The following is a 14,262-nucleotide window of genomic DNA, read 5'->3' as shown; positions in this document are numbered from 1 at the left end:
TGACAAACCTGGCCCATCAGCGACCTCTGGACAGTCGGTTCCCCTGCCACAGGCCCAACCCACCACAGACCCTCCTGTACTGCCATTTGTTAAATTTTGTTTTGACCAATGACTTTGTGTTTCACCACTGCGCATATTAGTTGCTCAATGTTCACCAGTAGCACATGGTATGTTTTGTTCAGTTTAGCCGCCTATGGGCTTTGACATGGCATTAGCCATTACTTTCTGTATTCAGTTTAGCCGCCTATGGGCTTTGACATTGCATTAGTCATTACATTCTGTATTCTGCCTATTGGCATTGACATAGCATTAGCCATTACTTTCTGTATTCAGTTGAGCCGCCTATGGGCTTTGACATTGCATTAGCCATTACATTCTGTATTCTGCCTATTGGCTTTGACATGCTGTATCCAGTCTAGCCGCCTATTGGCTTTGACATTGCATGCCTATTGACTTTGACATGATGTATTCAATTTAGCTGCCTATTGACTTTGACATGCTATTAGATATTCTGCCTATGGGCTTTGACATGATATTATATATTGCATTTTGTATTCAGCTTAACTGCCTATTGGCTTTGACATGATATTATACATTGCATTTTATATTCAGCTCAGCTGCCTATGGGCTTTGACATGATATAAGACATTGCATTTTGTATTCAGCTTAGATGCTTATTGGCTTTGACATGACACTAGACATTGCATTTGATATTTAGGTTAGCTGCCCATTGCCTTTAACGTGGAGTTAGACATTGCAGTTGAGAATCCAAGCTGTATTTTTCCAAGCTGTGTTTTTGCACAAGTTGAACCAAGATGTTTTGTTCTCACAGTAGACTAGACATGATAAGAGAGAGTACATGGGTGTTGTTCTCTCTGCTTGAGCTTGGGAACAGGAGTAGTCTTGGAGACCTGGCCAGTCTCCAAAAGGCTTGCTCAGTTTCCCAGGTCTGAGAGGAGGGGGCACACCTTTGTAACGAATGTAACAGGCTGCAGAGAGTCAGATTCAAATCTGCCGGACCTCGTGCTGGAGCTTGGCGCAGGCTGCCAGCAATCCCGTGTGGGTAGATGAATCTCTCTTTCTCGCGGCTGACAGGGGTCATCAGCTTGCAGACCTTAGAAAGATGAAGCTGTAGATAGTTCCCACACGGTGAAGTATTTGTTTTGCTTTGCATTCAATATCTTATAAATATAACCTGCTGTGTATATTGCAAACTGATATATTTTGTTTGATTAACGCGGACTTGAAAGCTACTAATTCGTCATTCATAAATATTGTGGTTGGGGAAGAATTAACAACAATAAAAGTCTTCTTTGACCTCAGAAGTGCATTTCTGTTGTGTTATGTTAGTGCTTAGAAACTAAATAAGAGGAAAGCACTACAATTGGTACCAGAAGTGGGGTCGGTCATTAAGAGGTGATTAAGAAGGGGTTTGACGAGTTAGTAGATTTCTAAGTGCACACTTTAAAAGTGTAATTGTTTTTTTGTTGTTTGGAGAATTACAGAAATTGTTTTCTGTTTGGGGAATCACAGTAGCACGGCAGACCATGTCTGAGAATACATGTGTTGATAAACTGCCTGATGGTGCTAAGAAAAACTGTGAATTGTTTTCTGTTTGGGGAATTACAGAAGAAAATGCATGTGTAGCTAAAAGGCCTGATAATGCTTTGAGAAATAATTCCTGTTGTACATATGTAGAAAACGTGTCTTTTGGAAGTAATGATGACAGAAAGGTCTGGATACTTTTATCTGCTTACAGAGAAATGCAGGAGAAATGTAAGAAGTTGGAACATGAAAATAGGAATTTACGTGAGCAAATTAGCCCGACTGAAAGTTATAAAAGGGCTGTTTTTGAAGAATCTTTCTTGTCCCATTCCAGTAATGAGGGGGTTAAGACAGCTCCGAGCTGCACTGAGTTTTCGTGTGAGCCAGGGTTTTTGGCAGACAAAATGCATTCCTTAACTGATAACACGGAGGAGAGAGCAAAGAATGTGATTTACGAGTTACCGTTGCAGAATGAAGTAAAAAGAAAGGTTTTAAAGGAAGAGACACCGAGTTTCATTAGCTTGTTTGATTTTTGGAAAAAGAATAGCTCTCATTTGAGAGAAATCCTAACACTTTTGTATATGGTCACTGTGAAAAATAATATGCAGCTGCGCGCTTGTGATTTGGCAAATGAAATAATGCAGACTTTAGGTTTCTGCGCAGTGCAAGAAGGAAAAACTGATGTACATGTAAATCATGAACAAGGGAAGAAAATAGTGCCCCTAGCTAGAATCATACAATGGATCTGGTACTTGCAAGACAGGGCTAGAGTACCACAGGTAAAATAATTACCGGTGAAATTGTGTGCACCATTTGAATTCGTGTCCACTGAAGATAAAAAGCATGTTTGTTTTACTAATGATTCATTGACTGAAATGTTGTTTTCTGGCACAGTAGAAGGAACAGCGTTGTATAATGTGTGTCAGATTTAAAAGCAAGAGCTACGTGAGATGTGTCATTTTTACGCTGATTTTTGGTTCATTGCTAATGTTTTAGCACCTAACTGGTTCAATTACCTTGCAGATGTTAATGAGAAAAATTCAGAGAGAGAAGTGTACACCCAGAATTCTGCCTTAGTGGGGATGGCTAAGTGGGTGCCCCAGAAATGTGAACAGCTGAGAGAAAAAGCCACTCACAGGTGGGCAGAGATGAGAGAGATGCACATTCCCCTAGTTTTGATAAAAACTGTGCAGCACGCACAAAAGCAATCTGTCATGCAAGCAGTCACAGAGCAGTTGGGGAGAGGAAAGTTACCAGGACAGAAATGGCAAATTGATCAGGTTTTAGGGAGAGTGATTGCTGCAAATTACCAAGGAAAAATCGAAATTATGCTGATACCTAGAAAAGAATCTGATTCATTCATACAAATTGGAGACAGAATGGCCCAAATTGACAAAAATGCAGTGAATGGAGGTTTGGTAAAGAAGGAGTCTGCCCCAGCCCTTCTGACAGTGCAAGAAAAGGGAAGCTGTGGCACAGCAGATACAAACCTCAGTGCTGATGTGTGGGCTGATGCCCCAAGTGATCCTCCAGAACCTGCAGAAAATATAACAAAGGGCCTCAAAAACGTCCTGCTGATTATAAAACAGGGAAAGAAAGAGGAAGGGTGCAGTTTAAATGAAAAATGTTATTTGCAAGAAAAGTCATACTTGTTTCTTTTGCAGATCCTACCACGTTTCGCCACTGTCCCTGAGTGTGCTGTGTGGTCCCCCTTCCGGTGTGTGCGTGTGGGGTCGGGGAAGGGTCCGAACCCCCAACCTGAACCTGGCTGAGTAAAGTGCCAGCACCATGGATCCATTTTGCGCAAACTGCGCCTTCAGTTCAAGTTCAACTTGTTTGATTGCATTCTTCCACTGGAACTAAGCTGTGTTTTTTTTTTTTCCTCTCGTATGGAACTCTGACTTTTGCTTATCTTCCAGCAAACCTTTCAGGTGGACCGTGCACCTTTACATGAGCAGAACTCATGCCACATCAAATTGCTAACGCTGTTGAATTAGAGACTCACTCAGAGTATAAAAATTGCCCAGTCTTTTCTATGTAGATGTATCTGATGTGAAAGGTTATTAAATCAATGTGTTAATTCACTTCTATTGCTTTACAGGGATTGTTTTGATCATTCAAATCTGATGTTTTTTTTTGTTTTTGTTTGAAACAAGAGATATGTGAAACAAAAATTCATTGGTCAAAGGGCGGAATGTACTGCCATTTGTTAAATTTTGTTTTGACCAATGACTTTGTGTTTCACCACTGCGCATATTAGTTGCTCAATGTTCACCAGTAGCACATGGTATGTTTTGTTCAGTTTAGCCGCCTATGGGCTTTGACATGGCATTAGCCATTACTTTCTGTATTCAGTTTAGCCGCCTATGGGCTTTGACATTGCATTAGCCATTACATTCTGTATTCTGCCTATTGGCTTTGACATGCTGTATCCAGTCTAGCCGCCTATTGGCTTTGACATTGCATGCCTATTGACTTTGACATGATGTATTCAATTTAGCTGCCTATTGACTTTGACATGCTATTAGATATTCTGCCTATGGGCTTTGACATGATATTATATATTGCATTTTGTATTCAGCTTAACTGCCTATTGGCTTTGACATGATATTATACATTGCATTTTATATTCAGCTCAGCTGCCTATGGGCTTTGACATGATATAAGACATTGCATTTTGTATTCAGCTTAGATGCTTATTGGCTTTGACATGACACTAGACATTGCATTTGATATTTAGGTTAGCTGCCCATTGCCTTTAACGTGGAGTTAGACATTGCAGTTGAGAATCCAAGCTGTATTTTTCCAAGCTGTGTTTTTGCACAAGATGAACCAAGATGTTTTGTTCTCACAGTAGACTAGACATGATAAGAGAGAGTACATGGGTGTTGTTCTCTCTGCTTGAGCTTGGGAACAGGAGTAGTCTTGGAGACCTGGCCAGTCTCCAAAAGGCTTGCTCAGTTTCCCAGGTCTGAGAGGAGGGGGCACACCTTTGTAACGAATGTAACAGGCTGCAGAGAGTCAGATTCGAATCTGCCGGACCTCGTGCTGGAGCTTGGCGCAGGCTGCCAGCAATCCCGTGTGGGTAGATGAATCTCTCTTTCTCGCGGCTGACAGGGGTCATCAGCTTGCAGACCTTAGAAAGATGAAGCTGTAGATAGTTCCCACACGGTGAAGTATTTGTTTTGCTTTGCATTCAATATCTTATAAATATAACCTGCTGTGTATATTGCAAACTGATATATTTTGTTTGATTAACGCGGACTTGAAAGCTACTAATTCGTCATTCATAAATATTGTGGTTGGGGAAGAATTAACAACAATAAAAGTCTTCTTTGACCTCAGAAGTGCATTTCTGTTGTGTTATGTTAGTGCTTAGAAACTAAATAAGAGGAAAGCACTACACCACCCCCTCAGGAAACACCAGCACACCACCCACCCAGTGGGCCCATGCCACTGTCCCCAGGACACGTCAATCAGCAGTGTGTCCACCACTACAGGGACCCAAGGCAACCCCACAAACACAGGATGAACAGGGACCTGGGGTCAGTGGCAGTGGGCACACGATGCAGGGGACAGAGGCACATGACAACAGGGAAGCTGGGAGGACTGCTGTGCGACAGGGGGAGGACAGGCCCAGGGAACTGACCCTCCACGAGGCACGCTCAAACATCATGGGAGCATACCACCATTCCCTGGAGACTATGGGCACGGTACTGACCAAGTTACAGGAGACCCAGCGGGTGCAGGAGGGACAGTACCTGGGGATCAGGGAGGACCTCACAAAAATCTACACCATCCTGGTCACCATAGCAGGGGTGCTGACTGAAATGGACAAGACCATGAGGGAGGCAGTGGCACAACAAAGGGCCCTGACACTAGCCAAACCAAGGAACAGCCTTCCATCTCCGCCTGCGCTAGTGGACAGGAGACACCACCACAGGACCAACAGGCCACCAGCAGCCTACCCCCTGCAGAAGGAGAACCACCCCGCAAATGGTCCCTGCAATCCAGGCAGAAGACACAGAACATTGCCAAGACCCCCGCCTGGAAATAAGACTCTCCTGATTGTCACCCTTCTGTCCCACTATGTCACCCTGTCCATCCTGAACTGCCATTACTCCCCTTCCTATGCCCATTGGACAATGCACCTGTGATACCAAGAGACTGGACTCTACCATGGACATTCCTCCACCATCACCCCAGCCCCTTGCCCGTACCCCCATACTATTTAGCACAAAAATAAACACCATTTAAATATAAACCGTACTAGAGTCAGTGTAATGATTGGAAAGATGTATTCTTACAACATTCTCACAGCATTGCAACGTCTATGTTCATTGAATTATACCAATGTATGACAGTTGGTGGGCAGCAGTACACATAGCAGGAGCCAGAATGGGGTACACAGGTATGGAAAAAGGTAATCCAAAGGGAACAGTCAGTGGCCATAGACAGAGGGTAAGAGGCTGCCATGTACAATGTCCAAAAGTATACTGAATTGTGAAAAGGAGTTACAGTCACTTACCTGTGTGTCACTGGAAGTACTGCTGGATAATGTTTGTTCTGTTGCCCCCTCTTCCTCACTGTTCACAGGCTCCACCTCTGCCACAACACCATCACCAGGCTCATCCTCCAACAGAAAAGGCACCTGGCGTCTCAAGGCCAGGTTGTGCAACATACAGCATGCCACAATGATCTGGCACACCTTCTTGGATGAGTAGTACAGGGATCCACCAGTCAGATGGAGGCACCAGAACCTGGCCTTCAGGAGGCGGAAAGTCCTCTCAATAATCTTCCTTGTTCGCCCATGTGCCTCATTGTGACGTTCCTCTGCCCTGTCCTGGGATTCCTCACTGGGGTCAGTAGCCATGAGAGGTTGGGGTCACCTGAAAATATCGAGGGACAACTGTTAGACACACACTAACCATTAGGGACAACCCCATGCCCAGACACCTACTTATACTGTGTGAGGACCTTGGGCTCACCTATTAGCCACACCCAGTGCCTCTGGAGTTGTCCCATCACATAAGGGATACTGCTATTCCTCAGGATATAGGCATCATGCACTGAGCCAGGACTGGTCCCCCAAACACACCATTTGCACGTTCATCGAATGATAGCTTTTTCTATTTCTGTACACCTGTTCATTTCTGCGGGGGTCGAACAAATGCCACATGTGTACCATCAATGGCACCAATGATGCTGGGGATATGTCCCAGGGCATAGAAGTTATCTTTCACTGTGGACAAATCTTCCACCTGGGGGAAGACGATGTAGCTGCGCATGTGTTTCAGCTGCTCAGCACTTTGGAGAACATTGGCTGAGACATCCCTGATGCCATGGCCACTGTTGTTTGAAAGGAGCCACTTGCCAGGAAATGGAGCACTGACAGGACCTGCACTAGAGGGGGTATTCCAGTGGGCTGGCGGATAGCTGACATCAGGTCTGGCTCCAAATGGGCACACCTTTCTTGGACAAGTCTGTATTTGATGATAATGTGTCTGTCCTCCCTTGTCGACAGGTCCACCAGGGGTCTGTACATCGGAGGATGCCGCCTTCTCATCATCTGCCTCAGCGGTTATAGCCTATGGAGGAGAACGGTGAGCAGAAAGTCATATTTCCACATGGATAGCACAACTGTGTTAGAATTAATGTCACAGGAGGAGTGTTTGAATTCGAGAGTCAGTATATGTGCCAATATGTGCTGTGACGCAGTAAGGTGCCATGCCATGTACTCTCCTGAAATGGCGGCTGCCTGACCTGTGAGGAGGGACAAGGGGAAATGAGGTAAGTGCGCTGGCGTTGTGCTGTGTCGCGGTAGGCAGTCGATGACTGCCCGCAACTCCGCATTGGTTATCATTAGGCCCTATGGGTCAAACGAGCCAATGGCGATGTACGCCAGCGGTGACGGTACGCACCGCTGTGGACGTCACTGCCATTTTCTAGCTATTCACTCACTTGCTACCTGACCATCAACAGGAAAGGACCTACACTGCAAGTGCTGCTGTGACCTGAGTCTGGAAGCGACATTAGCTAGAGTGTCTGGGGAAAGGGCCCCTGCCTTCACTGCGGATGAGTTGGAGAAACTGGTGGATGGGGTCCTCTCCTAGTACACGTTTCTCTACGGTCCTCCAGACAAACAGGTGAGTAAACTGTGAGCATGATGTGTGGGCAATGCCTTTTTGGGGTGGTATGGATGTTAACCACATGCTGGGGGGTGCTAAGGCGTCCTGGTCTGAATGCTGCATGAGAGGTGGTCACTGTATGTGTGTCAGTGCATGGGTGCGAACTCGTGGGCAATGAGTATGACGGTCCGGACGGGTGAGTGATTACAATTTCCGCTGTCTTTTGCCTCTAGGTCAGAACCCACCAGAAGAAGGGTATTTGGCGTGCCATTGCCAAGGAGGTGCGGACCCTGGGGGTCTATCACAGGCGGAGTTCCCACTGCCGCAAGAGATGGGAGGACCTGCGCTGCTGGACCAAGAAGACGGCGGAGGCCCAGCTGGGGCTGGCCTCCCAACGTGGAAGGGGTGCCCGTCGCACCATGACCCCCCTGATGTTCTGCATCCTGGCGGTGGCCTATCTGGAGTTGGATGGGCGCTTGAGGGCATTACAGCAGCCACAAGGGGGAGAGTACCGTTTCAGAAAACTGACTTTGCTCGCTCTAGGAACAAGCTGGGTGGGGGATGTGGGCTGTGGGTACCCATAGGCCAGGGCGATCATGGCAGGGTAGGTCCTTTGTTATGCAGGCTCTGAAGCACCCCTACCCCTATGGTACAAGTGGGCAACTACTATTGGACAGGGTCCTGTGGGTGTCATGTGTGCAGATGCTGGCATTAGGCATTGTACCCCATAGGCTGGTGACTACCTTAGTGAGTGGTTGGGCATGGCCTAGTGCATAGGGCAACTCAGTGTGTGTTGTGTACGCCAACAGTAGTGGTGTTGCTGGCATAGACCCTCAGCGTGTTTCCCGTGCCCGCTCACTTAGGAGGGTGGGCATCTCCTTCGCCCCAGGCACCTCAGTCCCTGCACCAGTCAGCCCTGTTGCCCTCAGTGAGGAGGCTATTGACCTCTTGTGATCCCTCACTGTTGGGCAGTCAACCATTCTGAATGCCATCCAGGCTGTTGAGAGGCATTTGCAACAAACAAATGCATACCTGGAGGGCATTCATTCTGGCGTGGCGGCCCAACAGAGAGTATTTCAGGCTCTGGCCTCAGCACTGATGGCAGCCATTGTCCCTGTGTCCAGCCTCTCCCTCCAGCTTCCACTACCCAGCCCAATTGCCTCTACCTCACCCTATCCAAAGCACGTCTTCAGACCAGCATGCACGCACATCATCACAAAATTGACTCAGGAAAACATAAGCACCACACATCATCACACAGGCACTCAAACAAGCACCATACACATGCATACATACCAACATCCACTTCCTCCACTGTGTCCCCCTCCTCCTCTTCGTCCACCTCCCTCCTAGTAGCGTCTCCACTCACACCTGCATGCACTACATCATCAGCCACTGCCTCCATCACCAGCACGCCCATTATAACACCCCCCTCACGAGCAATCAGCACCCTCACAACCATGCACACGTCCCCTGTGTCCTCTGCCAGTGTGTCTGTGAGCCCTCCTCCCAAAGTACACAAATGCAGGCACACACCCACTCAACAGCCATCCACCTCACAACAGCCTCCAGCCCATGCACCTACACCGAAAGTCAGCAGACGTACACCTCATACAACCACTACCTCCTCCACTCCCACAGCCCCTCCATCTTCCCATCCCAGTGTGTCAAAAATACTTTTCCTGGCTAACATTGACCTCTTCCCTACACCTCCCCCCACCGTCCTTCCCCTAGGGCCAGGATGTCTAGATCCCAGGCCAGCACCTCAGCCACCAACTCGACATCCGCTGTGGTCCCTGCAAGTCCGAGAGGATCGAAGGGGGCACCCGCCAGGGCTGGCAGTGTGCCACATACAGATGCTAAAGACCACCCAAATTCGCCATCTGCCAAGGTTAAGAAGGGGCTGTCATGCAACACGGACAAAACGCAACACCCACTCAGCAAGGCCTCATCCAAAACCAAAGAGGACAGTGCCAAGGACCCAGCAGCGTCTACCAAGGTGGGGAAGGGAGACAAAGGCAAGGGAAAGTCACTTCAGGGCTCAGAGCCTATAGCTGAATGACTGGAGAGCACCATTGGTCCTGACAGGCCAGCAACCTGTACCACGGTGAGCAGTGCCGCAACGACCGCCACCTGCACGGCCACCTGCCCCGCCATCTGCACCGCCCTCTGCACCGCCGCTGCCACAACGACAGTCACCAGCATAATCCCCAGTTGTCAGCTGTCCGAGGCTGCTGGAGATGGCCTGGTGTCTCCCTCCACTACTGCAAGCACCTGCACCACGAGCAGCACCGGCAGCATCTCCGCTGCAGACACTGCCACAGGCACAGCAACCTGCATCGCCATATGCACCGCCGCATGCCCAGCCGGTGCCACTACATCGGACATCAGCAGCATCCCAGTGGGCAGCTGTCCGAGGCTGAAGGAGACGTCCTGGACCTTGCACCCACCATTTGAGGCACCACCACCAGCACTGGCACTGCCAACAGTTTGCAGCCTAAGTCGCTGCAGGATGGAGTATGGCTCTGCCGCCATGAAGTATTATGCTACCTGTTCCCTGCACATCTCGTGCCTCAGACACCCAGGTGAGGGAATGTGACTGCCACACCCCAGGTGCAGCATCACTGGGAACAAAGCCCCCTCCAGAACCAGTGGAGAAATGCATCCACTTCCCCTATCCTTGGCAGGATGAAGCAGACTGGGCACAATGCCCCCTCCAGAACCAGTGGAGAAATGCATCCACTTCCCCTATGCTTGGCAGGATGAAGCAGACTGGGCACAAGGCCCCCTCTAGAAATAGCGGAGTAATGCATCCACTCCCCCTATCCTTGGCAGGATGAAGCACACTGGGCACAAGCCCCCCTCCAGAACCAGTGGAGAAATGCATCCACTCCCCCTATCCTTGGCAGGATGAAGGCCCCCTCACGAACCAGTGGAGAAATGCATCCACTCACCCTGTCCTTGGCAGGATGAAGCAGACTGGGCACAATGCCCCCTCCAGAACCAGTGGAGAAGCCATCCACTTGAGAGACTGTGGCCTTGCACTCCCCAGGACCAAGCAGTGGGCAAGCCACCCACTTGAGAGACTTGATAGACTGTGGCTTTCATTCCCCGGGACCAAGCAGTGGGCAAAGCACCCACTTGAGAGACTGTGGCCTTGCACTCCCCAAGACCAAGCAGTGGGCAAACCATCCACTTGAGAGACTTGAGAAACTGTGGCTTTTCACTCCCCATGACCAAGCAGTGGGCAAAGCACCCACTTGAGAGACTGTGGCCTTGCACTCCCCAGGACCAAGCAGTGGACAAAGCACCCACTAGAGAGACTAGAGAGACTGTGGCTTTGCACTCCCCAGGACCAAGCAGTGGGCATGTTGGCCCCTCGAGGAGCAGTGGCATAGTACCATCTTCCAGCTGAGGGGCCCCTCTCCCCTTCCCCCTGAAGTGCCTGTGTGTTTTCGACCTTAAGCCCCTGCAGTGTTCTCTCCGTTTTGAGGCAGGAGTCAAGTGCGGGCTTCGCCCATGAATTTTTTGCCCACTGGGCCATGGACATTTGCAAAGGAAAGCGTACGGCCTTCTGTACATATTGTAAATATTTGTATATCCTGGTTTTCAAATCTTTTAATTTATCTGCCTATTTCTAATATATGTCAGATTTGACTCCATTACTTTTGTCCTTCCGTTCTTCCAGAGGGTTATGGGGTGTATATGTAATGTTGATGCATGTATTTGTGTATATGATGTTGTGGGTGAGGGTGGGGGTGTTGCGTGTGTGTGTATCACTCTCTTTTTTCGCCCCCCTGCCCTGTGTGCTAGGTGCAGTACTCACCGTCGTCATCGCCGCTGCCTTCTTTCAAATTCCTGGTGTATTAGTAGTTACACCCGCATGGGGAGGACCTGCAGTTCGGGCTCCATGGCATCCTGGTTCTTCGTTGAGTTTGAAAGGTGAGTGGTTCCCCTTCAGTGTACTGTTTCCGCCGTGCTTTTGATGTCGTTGGTACCACCCCGGAAATGGTGGCGGATTGGCCTGTCATAATACAGTGGGTGGTACATTGTCTTCCGCCTGTCTGTTGGCGGTGACCGCCTCAGTGTTTGTTGTTACCGCCCTGGCGGTCGGAGTGTTAAAGTGGCTGTCTATGATGGCGGTTTCTGCTGCGGTCCTGATACCATTTTTTTGTCCGCCAGCTTGTTTACGGTCTCACCATGGCTTTATCTCCGACCGCCTGGGTTGTAATGAGGGCCTTAGTGCCAGATGTATCATGAAGGTCATTTGTGAATTGGAAATAGCGATTTTTAAGAAATCGCTATTTCCGACTCGCAGATTTGCGAATCGGTAATAGCGATTTCTTAAAAATCGCAAATGCTATTACCGAATCGCAAATTGTGATACCGGCCCCATTCGCACATATGGGCCTATTGGCCCATATCTGCAAATTTTTTGCATTTCCAAAATTGCGATTTCTTAACCAGAAATCGCAATTTTGGAAATGCAAAACCCCAGGGTGCTGGGGGCCTAAGGCCCCCTCTGCTGCGCCCCAACCTTTTTTTTTTCGGGACATGTAAGGTGCACACATGCCAAAAGGGCATGTGTGCTTTACATGTACATTTTAAAAATGCATTTTAAATGAATTTTTTATTTTGCACATGGTTACCACCAGGTTCAACCTGGTGGTAAATAGCGATTCCTAAATGCCCAAATCGCATTTAGGAATGGCTTCATACATGTGCTGAGAAATCGCAAATAAGCAATCCTTATTTGCGATTTCTTATTAAGAGAGTCGCAATTTGCGACTCTCTAAACAGGGTCGCAATTTTAAGGAATCACTATTTTAGCGTTTCCTTAAAATTGCGTTCAGAATGTCTTTCATACATTCTGAACTGGCTTTTTGCATTCGCAAACAGGCATTCGCACCGTTTGTGAATGCAAAAAACCTTGTTACATCTTGCCTTTAGTCTCTTTTTTGGAGATTTTCTTAACCGGGACGAACCTGCAAGTCAGGCCGGGACGCGGTTGAGGCAAACCGGCTAGAGTTGCCGTGGCGGGTCGGTCCCTCTATGGGGCTTTTTTCCAAAAGTTCTCCAAGCTTCTTCAAACTTCTGGATCTTCTTCCAGATGTTCTTTTAAGGTTCTTTTGAGGTCCAAAGTTCATCCCAAGGTTCCAGAAGCTCTCAGATGCTCCTTGTGGGTGTTGACTACAACTCCCAGAATGCACCTGACGCAAACTCCTTTTTGGCCACTGGACAGTGGTCAGCTGGTTGGTTTCTTCAGGAGTTGGTGCAGGGGACTCTGGATAGCAATTTTTCACCTGTAGCAAACAGGGAGTCCCTCCTTGAACCAGATGAAGTAAGGTAAAGTCCTTCTTGTGGTGAAGCCCAAGTATGCAGCTAGTGCAGTCCTCCAGAGTGCAGTGTCCAGGTGCAGGTCAGGGGTCCAGCAGGGCAGTCCTTCTTCTTCTGTAGTTCTTCCTGGTAGGGATCTGGTAGGGAACTGAGGTGTGGGTGCAGGTCTGCCAGTTTTATCCTTGCTCCTGGGTGAAAAATAAGGGGGTCCTGGTTCTCCAATCAGGGGCAGGGTCCTTCCCCCTGTGATGGCCACTTCCTTGGAAGTGTGGCAAAAATCAATCCCAGGGAGCAACATTCCTCAAAAATCCATCATGGCTGAAATTGATTTTTAGAGGTTACATCTGGCTGAGCCCACCCTCTGGTGTGGCTAAAAATCCTAAACACACCCTCTCCTGCCCTCTCCTAATCTAACCAAGGGGGCACCTAATTGTCTGGGTTTGCAGGATGTGAGGGTGTTGCTGGGTTGCTCCAAATGTCCTTCCCTGCATTTGAAGACCAGTTTGGCAGCCCTCCCCCTTCTTGCTTCCCATCTGCTGAAGGAGATCTCCTCCCCCAGGCCCATCTCTTTGTGTTGAGCCAGGCCACTTCACACCTCATCAAGGCAGCCTGGCCAGGCTGCCAGAGGCTGGCTGGTCATAGCAAAGCAGCAAAAACACTGCAGGGCTAAAGTTGGCAACTTTTCACGTAAAGTTTAAAACTCTTTACCTGAACAAGTTATATTAAATCTAACAACTGGAAGTTGTGGGATTTATTATAACAATTAATTTGATACCAAACGTCTGGTATCTGTTACTTAAGGGGATTTTAAAATTAAAATAAAGTCTACCCATTCTAGCCTATGGAGGCCATTCACTACAATGAGGGAAACCAAATGTGGCTGTTTTACCTCACCAGGGCTTATAAAACTATTTTTATAAGGCCCCTGCTTGTAGTTACATGGCACCCAGCCCTAGGGCACACAGGGCACACCTTAGGGGTGACTTATATGATATGTAAAAATAAGGTTGTTTAAGACTTTGGAACTACTTTCAATTCCAAAGTCCAATTTGCATGTAACCTTAATTTAAAAGCAGCTAGCAAGGCAGACCTGCCTTTAAAATGACATTGGGCACCTCAGCAGTGCACCTATGGGGGCACTACCTATGCTGGCGTCCCTAAACCTCCATGCCTTACCATATACTAGGGACTTATAGGTAGGCTAATTTTGCCAATTATAATTAGCCTAATTTTCATATCCACTTTACATAGA

This window comes from Pleurodeles waltl, chromosome 4_1 (genome assembly GCF_031143425.1).
Source record: "Pleurodeles waltl isolate 20211129_DDA chromosome 4_1, aPleWal1.hap1.20221129, whole genome shotgun sequence".
Taxonomy (NCBI): domain Eukaryota; kingdom Metazoa; phylum Chordata; class Amphibia; order Caudata; family Salamandridae; genus Pleurodeles; species Pleurodeles waltl.
This window is presented reverse-complemented; position numbering follows the sequence as displayed.